General features: G+C 43.0%; 1 long non-coding RNA gene across 1 annotated transcript; it reads right to left on the bottom strand.

The window, feature by feature from the left end:
- Positions 1-2,245: 2,245 nt before the first annotated feature.
- Positions 2,246-10,018, bottom strand: LOC122882687. The gene is made up of 2 exons (XR_006379439.1): positions 9,882-10,018; positions 2,246-4,824 (listed from the first exon to the last, which is right to left on the bottom strand). It is a non-coding gene; the product is annotated as an uncharacterized LOC122882687 (long non-coding RNA).
- Between the last annotated feature and the right edge of the window lie 77 nt (positions 10,019-10,095).

Genomic DNA, 10,095 nt, shown 5'->3' with positions numbered 1-10,095 from the left:
CTGTAACAAAAGAGTTTCCCCTCGGGGATCAATAAAGTATTTCTGATTCTGATTCTGATTAATTTGGTTAGGTTTTGGCACCAGAACTACTTGGTTAGGTTTAGGCACCAAAATTACTTGGTTAGGTTTAGGAAAAGCTCACGGTTACGGTTAAAATAAGTAAGTTACGTTAGTAACTCACAGTAAGTCACGTGACGTAAACACATAAGTCACGTGATGTAAACACGTAAGTCACGTGAAGTACATCCCAAATTGTAGTGCATTACTTTTCGTAGGAATAACTACAAAAAGTGAATGAGAACAGCCTCAAGAGGTTAAAAGGGTAAAAGATTAATGCAGGCAGGCACACTAATGACTGAATTATTAAAATTAACAGTAAAAAAAAAAATGTGAAAAAAGAATTTGAAGAGTAAATTAACCAATTGACCAATCTATGAAGATGTTTTGATTGTTTTTGTGTTTTGAAGGTAAAAATAACTAAATAATATAAGAAATAATAATAATACATTTTCTACTTTTGTTTTCAAGTGAGAAAGAAGAACTCTACATGGAAATTACAAATAAAATGGAGAGACGTGGACTAAAGTGAATCGCAAATAACAAAGACAATGTTGTGGAAATACTATTCAGTGACATTGCTATTTTTTGCATTTTCACAAGTTTTCACAAATTTTAAAACTGTGTTTTAAAGAATCTTTAGCCTCTCTGGGATAATCTAGTCCAGATTTGACAAGTCTAGGTATAGTGTTTGTTTATCTGGACCTGGTCCAATGTGGTCTAGATGTGAAAAAAGCAGTAAAATCGCCCTTTTTCGCATTTTCACAAATAGAATAAATTGCGCTGAAAGAAAAATGGCAGACAGACAAGAGGACCAACATAGCAGCGCGAAAACTGCAACAAACAAATGTAAGTCATTTTCCGTTTAACTTTCGATGTTGAAGTTTGTTTTACCAGTGTAGCCAATAAATTATGTATGCATTATGCCATTACGGCACAATTCACAGCTAGTGATCCAGCTAGCTAAAGGTTAGCTAGCCCTCTTCTGTCCAGTATTTGCCATTGGCAGCACTGCTAAATTAAAACTAGATGGGCTTGTGGGCCAGTGTTATGATCATACTGTACCCTGTACCCAGACTACTGTACTAGTACACTGTTAGTACAAAAGATTACACCGCAACTCTCGGGTAATTATGCTGTACGTTGCGGGCTGTAATCTAAAGCGTTACCGGAATGTCGATTGCCAATTTATTTTAGTCTCTTCAGGGACTGACGACGATGTGGTAAGCTTCATTCGGAAAGAGAGGAACCACCTCTTCTCAGGCAAACATTTTGCCTCTGCAGCCGGATGGGAGTGAGTTATGTCAAATTCTTGTAAAGGAGTATCTTATTTTGAGGTGTAAGACATAATCTTGTGATTAAATTAAATTAAATTTTATTTAATAGTGCCAATTCATAACAGAAGTTATGTTATTACATTGCACTTTTCCTATAGAGCAGGTCTAGACCGTACTCTTTATAATATTATTTACAGAGACCCAACAAATCCCACAATGAGCAAGTATTTGGCAATATTTGTCCATTCCTGTGTAAGTACATTGAGGCAATGAAAAAACCGGAGTCAAATTCCTTGTATGTGTACACATACTTGGCCAATAAAGCTGATTCTGATACATTTTGTAGAGCTGTGTTGAAAGATATGGGTCTTGCTGGGGTGGTGACTCCTGCCCAAGCAAGTTCTCAAGTGGGAGAACTTGAAAAAAACATACAAGGTTTAGATTTATTGTATTTACCTATAGCCCTGCATAATGACAGCATAGATATTTGCTATTTTATATAAATTGCAATATGTGTGCAAGAGCTCAGGAGGCCACCGACTGGGAGTGGCACTGAATAAGGGGAGCCCACTGCTGGAACATTGAAGTGGTTCTCTCTCATGGATGAGCCAATTGGTGGCAGGTCATCTATTCAGTGTCCATGCTTCATTGCCTCAGCGTGGGCAGAGAACCCTTCCATTTCTGAATCAAAATCCCCTGATTCAATGCCACCTGAGCCAGAGAGTCAGGTTCCAGAGCCAGGGAATGTGTCAAGGTCAGAGGAGCCAGGGCCACCAAAAAGGCAACGGCATGATGTCATCCTGGAACTGCTGGAGAGGGCAGAGGAGATGGCCAGGCAAGACAAGGCCAGGGAGGAGAGGCTGTTAAATTTATTAGAAAAGATAGTTGAAAAAATGTAAACAGACCAGAAAGAATTTTGTTTGTTTTTAATAATAATAAAATAGTTTTTCAAAAACTGAGGAGCACTGACTGATGTGAACTATCTACAAAGCACATTCTGACAGATCAACATTTCCATAACTTTCCAATGGGTTTAACAATGTTACAGATCAAAGGCTATATTGGTAATAACTGTTAACATTATTAGCAATAGCAGTTGAAACTATTTACTGTACATGAATGAAACTTGAACCAAAAAACTTGTGAACGAGTTTTGACTTTAACGTGTCTCCTTAATAGTCATGGTCATGAAGAGCTGGAGGAGTGGTGTTTGGTGCTGAAAGATTAGCAGATTCGATCTCAGAATGGGCCTTTGCATGGTGCCTGTTAAACCTCCCTGTAAAGTGTTATGAGTGTGATGGGTCATGACATACAAGGATATCCACCATCCCCTAGAATACAATAGCCTTCAGGTGGGTACAGTCGTTGAACATACAAAGGGCTATTTTTAAGATATCTGGAATCATGCACTGAGCCTGGGTAGCCAATAAATATGTCCAGAAACCGCCACTGGTTGTTACACACTGCTTGCAGCTGAATAGAATAAAACATCTTCCTGTTGAAGTAGCACTGAGCATCTGCACTTGGGGGCTTGATTCTTATGTGACAGCCATCAATGCTGCCCACAACCCTGGCGAATGCTGCAGATCCAGCTAGATGCTCAAAGCCAGCACCAGATGTTCGAAGCTCATCAGGTGGTGGAAAGCAGATGACCCTGTTTTTGAGTTTGATCATTTTGAGTGCGACCCTGTGGCTGATATCATTCACCGTGGAACGTGGGATGCCAAACGCTCAAGACAACACGGTAAGAAGGTGCGCTTGGCAGCCAAAACAGGAACGCTGGAACCTCTATATCATGACCCTAGCCATGGTCAAATGGAGAGCGCAGGATGCGAAGGAGATTGAGTATTGTGGGTCTGGAGAGGTGGAAATCTGGTCGCAGGTCACTCTGGCCTTTAAAGTATGAGGCCAAGACAAGAACTTGGCAGTTCAGTACACAATACTGAGATGGTTGTTCAAGCTGTAAATAAAGATATTAAAACTGATAACATGGTGTCATGAAATGAAATGTGTGACTAAAAGCTATGTGAGAACACAATCACACCCTGTTATAATAGTTTAATATATGTGATGTGAAAACAAAAGTAACATGTCTAAGTTTCCTCAGGAGGGAGTGTAGTCTGACTGTGAGAGTTAATTGTTCACACTAAGAATTCAGGAATGATATGTGTGTGTATATAGTATCTATTGTGAATATAAATGCAAAGCTCTACCATCATCTTAATCTTTTCACTATAATTTGGTGACGTCTTGCTAGTGTAGCAAGAACAGCACGTCTCAGTTTTCTCTGTCTTGTAAGTGTAATTCTGTTTCTTCTCCTTATCAAAAATATTTGAATGATCGTGAGAACAAACAAAGAAAGAATGATATTCTGTGGCATTTCCACAGAGCTCTAAGGCTGGGTTGCACCAACAAGGATTAATTTAATCTAAGATTAGTTCTAATCAGAGTTTAGCAAAACTAGGTATAAAATCAGTAAATCCGGATTTAAAATTAAACAGCTCTGTTGCACAATTAAAAACTAATCTCTGTTTAGTAAATCCAAGTTTATTGATGTAAACCAAAATTAAATAGAGTTTAATCAATATGGAGATGCTTGCCAACCCAAGTTAAAATAAATAATAGATTTGTGTGGTTGGGACCTAATGAGTAGAGGGGGGAAACCGTTAACTTTCAGCTGCTCTGTATTGCTTAACAAAACATTAAATTGTTATAAAACGTCACATCCTCCTCTCGTTTGCTCAGGTCCAAAACAACAAAATAAAATAAAAAAAGATTGTAACCATCTGAAAATGCACTACTCTATGGACTTTGATTGCTTTTCAAAGCGGGGGAGAAGCCGTCTTCCACAACTGGAATGCCAAAGGCGAAAGCAGAGGAGAATGCTGTTTTATACAGCTGTAATAGCTCCGCCGGAAAGTGAAAGTGAAACTTAACTTCCACCTGGTAACGTTTCTTTGCGCTAGCTGTTATGGACAGATCAACCGGAGACACGGTGAGGATACTGAGAGAGTTTATTTCACACACAAGAGATATGAATGGATGAAAGAGATAAAGATACCGTCCCTTATACTGGTGGCAGAAGGATTCTGGAGATGAGTGGATATACACAGGACCGGGAACAGGAGCGTGGAATTAATGGAATTAATATTCAGGTGCGGTGTGTGTGGTGAAATGGAGCCTGGCGTGTCTGTGACAGTACCCCCCCCCCTCACGGTCTGCTCCTGAGGACCCCAACGTCGTGGCGGCCGTCCTCTTCCTCGGGGGGGAGGTCGATCTGGATGGTTAGAGTGGAATTCTGTCAGAAGAGAGGGATCGAGGATGTCCTGTCGGGGAACTCATGACCTCGCCTCAGGACCGTACCCCTCCCAATCCACCAGATATTCCAGGAAGCCACCACAGCGTCGGGAGTCCAAGATCTCACGGACCTGGTAGGCGGTTCCATCCTCTAGGATCAGCGGTAAGGGGGGATCTGTCGCGTCGCAAGGATCTGAAGAGAGGGGAACAGAAGGATAAAACTGTTTGAGTAGTGATACATGGAAGGTAGGGTGAATCTTATATTGTGCCGGTAACTGGAGCTTGTAAGTGACAGGATTGATTTGTTCAATTATGGTAAAGGGACCAATGAATCTGGGACTTAGCTTTCTGCTTTAAAGTTCTTGGAGCCAGGACGATATGAGATGTTGAATTGGAATCTGGTAAAAAACAGGGCCCAGCGTGCCTGGCGCGGGTTGAGACGTTTGGCCTTCTTGAGATACTCTAGGTTTTTATGATCTGTCAACACGGTGAAGGGATGTTGGGCACCCTCCAACCAATGCCTCCATTCCTCTAATGCCAACTTAACTGCCAGCAATTCTGTCTGATGTCGTAGTTTCTCTCCGCCGGGCTAAGTTTCCGGGAGAAGAAAGCACATGGGTGGAGTTTGGCTGGGTTTCCCTGAAATTGTGACAGCACCGCTCCTACCCCAGTAGTAGAGGCGTCCACCTCTACTGTAAACGGTTTCTCGGGATCTGGATGGGTTAGGAGCGGTGCACTGGTGAAGGTTCTTTTGAGGAGGTCGAAAGCTTCTTGTGCGGCTGGTGGCCAGGACAGAGACTTGGGCTTATTGTGAAGGAGGCTGGTCAGGGGATGGACTATCATGCTAAATTTCTGTATGAAGCGACAGTAGAAGTTAGCAAACCCCAGGAATCGTTGCAGTTCCTTTATTGTGGTTGGAGTGGGCCAATTCCGGATGGCTTCCACAGATGACTGATGGAATTCACATTTTTCAGCCTTGAGGAAGAGGTGATAGCTTCTCAGACATTCTAGGACTTCCGCAACGTGCTGGCGATGGGCTGCCATGCTCTGGGAGTAAATCAGGATGTCGTCAATGTATACTATTACAAATTTATGAAGGAACTCCCGGAGCACCTCATGAATGAAGTCCTGGAAGACGGAGGGGGCGTTGGCCAGACCGTAGGGCATCACTAGGTATTCGTAATGACCGGTGGGTGTTACGAAGGCTGTTTTCCATTCGTCCCCCTCACATATCCGGATCAGATTGTATGCGCTGCGGAGGTCCAACTTGGTGTAGACAGTGACACCGCGAAGTTGTTCCAGCGCAGCGGGGAACGAGGGGAAGTGGATACCGGAACTTGACTGTGATCCGATTGAGTGCTCTGTAATCCACACAGGGCCGCAAGCCTCCGTACTTCTTGGCCACGAAAAAGAAGCTGGAAGCTGCTGGAGAAGTAGATGGTCTGATATACCCCTGTGCTAGGGCCTCCTCAATGTACTCCTCCATGGCTTTCTGTTCTGGAATGGATAATGGATAGATCTTTCCATGAGGCACTGGTTCACCCGGTATGAGGTCTATTGCGCAGTCCCATGGCCGATGCGGGGGTAACTGGGAGGCTCTCCTAGGGCAGAATACATCTTTGTAGGCGGCGTAGCAAGGCGGGATTTCCACTGACTGCTTCTCTCTGGGACTTTCGATAGATGTTGTGCACACAGGAAGCCTCTGAAGGCTGGACGAAGATGGTCTTGGTCGGCGAGGGAAACAGTCAGGAAAACAGGAATTACCCCATTTCAACACTTCACCTGTAGCCCAGGATATGATGGGGTCATGTTGTTCTAACCAAGGCCGCCCTAAGATTACCTCCGCAGTCGAGCCCTCCAGAACCATCAAGTGCTGTTGTTCCTCATGCAGTAGACCCACCCGGAGGGTTACAGGACCAGTCGCCCTCTGAATGCCTCGGCGGTTGATAGTTTTCCTGGTTATGGCGTGAATCTGGTAACTGGTGGGTGTGAATGAGGTCTTGATGCGGAGTTGGCGGCAGAGGGAGCCGGAGATGAAATTGCCGGCTGACCCGGAGTCGATGAGGGCTTGTACTGGAAGGGACAGGTTAGGAGTCACCAGGATTGTCTCAGTTGACAGAGGTTTACTACAAGCGATACTTGGAAGTATGGCACTCACCATATGACATGGTGGTCTCACTGGGCAGGTGGCCCGATTGTGTCCAGAGGCTCCACAGTACAAACACAAGCCCTGGGTCAGCCGTCTCTGCCGCTCCGCCGGGGTTAGTCGGTTGGAGTCTAACTGCATGGGTTCGGGTTCGGGTTCAGGAAAGCGGCGCCTCTCTGGCTGACGGGGGTTGTGTGTGAGTGGATGCTGGTCCTGGTGTTCCAGTAAACACGTCTGCATACGAGTGGCCACACGAATGGCTAACTGAATAAACCGTTCGAGGCCGATGGTATCCTCGTATGCAGCGAGATGCAATCTTACCCTGGGTTCCAATCCCTGACGGAAGGTGGTAATAAGGGGCTGCTCATTCCATCCGCTGGCTGCCGCGAGGGTTCAGAATTCTAGGGCGTAATCCTGGACTGACCGCTGACCTTGCTTGAGTTGATATAATTTTTCTCCGGCTGAGGAGTCTCCGGCTGGTCTTCCGAACACCTCGCGGAAGTGGTCCAGGGATTGGGTGACGGGGCCGTTTTGAGACCAGATGGACTCGGCCCATTGTAACGCTCTTCCCTGTAGCTGGGAGATAACAAAAGCTACTTTGGAGCGCTCAGTGGGGTACAGGGTAGATTGCATCTCCAGGACCAGGGAACATTGCAGTATGAATCCATTGCAGTCCTCCGCCGAGCCAGAGAAGGGCGCTGGTTTGGCCATGGGACTGGTACATGGCGGAACTGCTGGTGTTACCGGAGCGGAAGCGGAAGTGGCGGAGGTGGATGTGGATGATGGTGAAGCGATGAGGCCACGGCACAGGATATCCACCAGCTCCTGGAACGGATCCGTGGCACTCATGCTGCAATCCTGTTGCGGGGTCCGGTCTTCTGTTACGGACAGATCAACCGGAGACACGGTGAGGATACTGAGAGAGTTTATTTCACACACAAGAGATATGAATGGATGAAAGAGATAAAGATACCGTCCCTTATACTGGTGGCAGAAGGATTCTGGAGATGGGAACAGGAGCGACACACTAGGGAGACTGGAGACACACAGGAGTTGGAGCTGGAGAGACACACTCGGGGAACTGGAGATGACAGGAGTCGGGGTCGAGGTTCGGAGTCGGAGTATCGTGTCGGGGGTGAGTCAGTGAAGTAATGAGGCAGGAGTAAGAGTATTGTCCTTCATTCCAACGAGACCGGACACAGACTGTGGTGAGGAGTTGGAATTTATGGAGGAGTGGAGTGGCTGATTATGTTCAGGTGTGTGATGGGTGACAGGTGCTGGGAATTAATATTCAGGTGAAGGAGTGCGGTGTGTATGTGGTGAGATGGAGCCTGGCGTGTCTGTGACACTAGCCTTTCTTTATAATGTGTACTCCTTCCTGTTATTTTAGTAGTTTATATTGAGTTTAACTCAACAGTGCTCAGTTGGGTTGAGTTTGTCCCTTAACTTTCTTTGAGGAACTTGATTATTTTGCTCAACCCATTTTAAAAGTTTAACCTCCTCAAGTGTAAGCTTTAAGTTAATACAAGATCACAGTTTACATTGGAGTTTAAAGTTTTGGTGCAACAGAATTAAATTTAATCACTAACACTATTTATGTGCACTTGGTCACTCGTGCGTTCATAACAGACTACAGTCCGTCTGTCATCAAATTCCTTTAAATTTACTATAATCTTATATTTCAATTTCCAAAATGCTTTACAAATTTTTTCTTTGAATCTGCATGCTCCGCGAGGCAAGTCCACGGTACAGATCAGACTGTGCATGCGCAAAGCAGAGAAACAGTACAAAACAAAAGAAAAACAGAAATAAGACTTGTTTTTTGGTTTTGGTTCTCTTGTTTATTAGATTACCCATTTCAAGACGAAAACAAAAAAACATACAGTCAAAATAGGAGGCAGGATGCAGCCTAATTTCTTTTTTCTTACATTTTGCATTTGTTGTGTTTAGAGTTTTGAAAAACTACACTTTTATTTATTTATTTTGAGAAAACCCTCTATCTTACTGACTGTTTTTCCTGGTTTTCTCTTGTTGGGTATGTAAAGTGTTACATATAAAACACAAGTGTTCCAAAATACTGCATTTTGGGAAAAAATAAAACTGTTATTGTATTGCATGTGTGTTTTTCCTGGTTTTCTCCTGTTTGGTATGTAAAGTGTTACATATAAAACACAAGTGTTCCAAAATACTGCATTTTGGGAAAAAATAAAACTGTTATTGTATTGCGTGTGGGTTTTTCCTGGTTTTCTACTGTTTGGTATGTAAAGTGTTACATATAAAACACAAGTGTTCTAAAATACTGCATTTTGGGAAAAAATAAAACTGTTATTGTATTGCGTGTGGGTTTTTCCTGGTTTTCTACTGTTTGGTATGTAAAGTGTTACATATAAAACACAAGTGTTCAAAAATACTGCATTTTGGAACAGATGCAGAGTAGATATACACTACTGTAATAATCTTTTACAACCAGCTACAGTGTAAGGGAAGCACAATGCAAAAACCACCTAGAATTTTAAAGTTGTAATAATGTAATGGTACTGGTAATATTAATATTATTATATATAATAGGAATGACAGTTATAGGAATAATAATGACAGTAATAGTAACAGAGCCAATAACAACAACTGTGGTAGCAGTTGTCGAGCAGGAACACACAGAACTACGGGCGAGAGAAGATGTTGTGTTGAGCACATCGCTGTGTTGTTGGTTGGTAGACAGATCTATTCATATGATGGCATGTGTGTGTCATTTTGATGCAAATAAACATTTAGGAAAGAAACAGTTTTGAATGCAGTGTTTGCTTTTGTTAGAGATTTGTAGAGTTTTGCATTTTGTGTTTGTGATTTTGTTTTGTGTTTAGAGTTTTGAGAAAATGAGCCAAAGATTCAGAAAACAATTGTGAAAAACTGTAATCATAGCAGTGTCTTTATAATGTGTCTGAATGTGCCTGCTTGTAAAACTGGTATTTGGTTAAAGGAATAGTTTGACATTTTGGGAAATAAACTTTCTTGCAGAGAATTAGATGAGACGATCGATGCCACTCTCATACGGTAAATATGAAGCTACCGTCAACAGGTGATTAGCTTAGCTTAAAGCCACTTACCAGCACCAGTTGAATCAGTCAATCATTAAATGCTAGGGCAGAATTTTTTTCAGTAGAAAATGAATCGGTAATATACAATTGTGGTTAAATTGGTGGTTTGAATAAAGTAAATATCAAAATTTTCTTCTTTCTCAATTTTACATCAATACGCAGTAACATTTGTTAGTCTTTGTTTGGTCGTCGCTGCGTGGACTTGTAATTCCGAAGTTTCCTG

Source organism: Siniperca chuatsi, linkage group LG10, assembly GCF_020085105.1.
Source record: "Siniperca chuatsi isolate FFG_IHB_CAS linkage group LG10, ASM2008510v1, whole genome shotgun sequence".
Lineage (NCBI taxonomy): Eukaryota > Metazoa > Chordata > Actinopteri > Centrarchiformes > Sinipercidae > Siniperca > Siniperca chuatsi.
The sequence above is the reverse complement of the archived record's forward strand: the minus strand, read 5'-3'. Positions and strand labels throughout refer to the sequence as shown.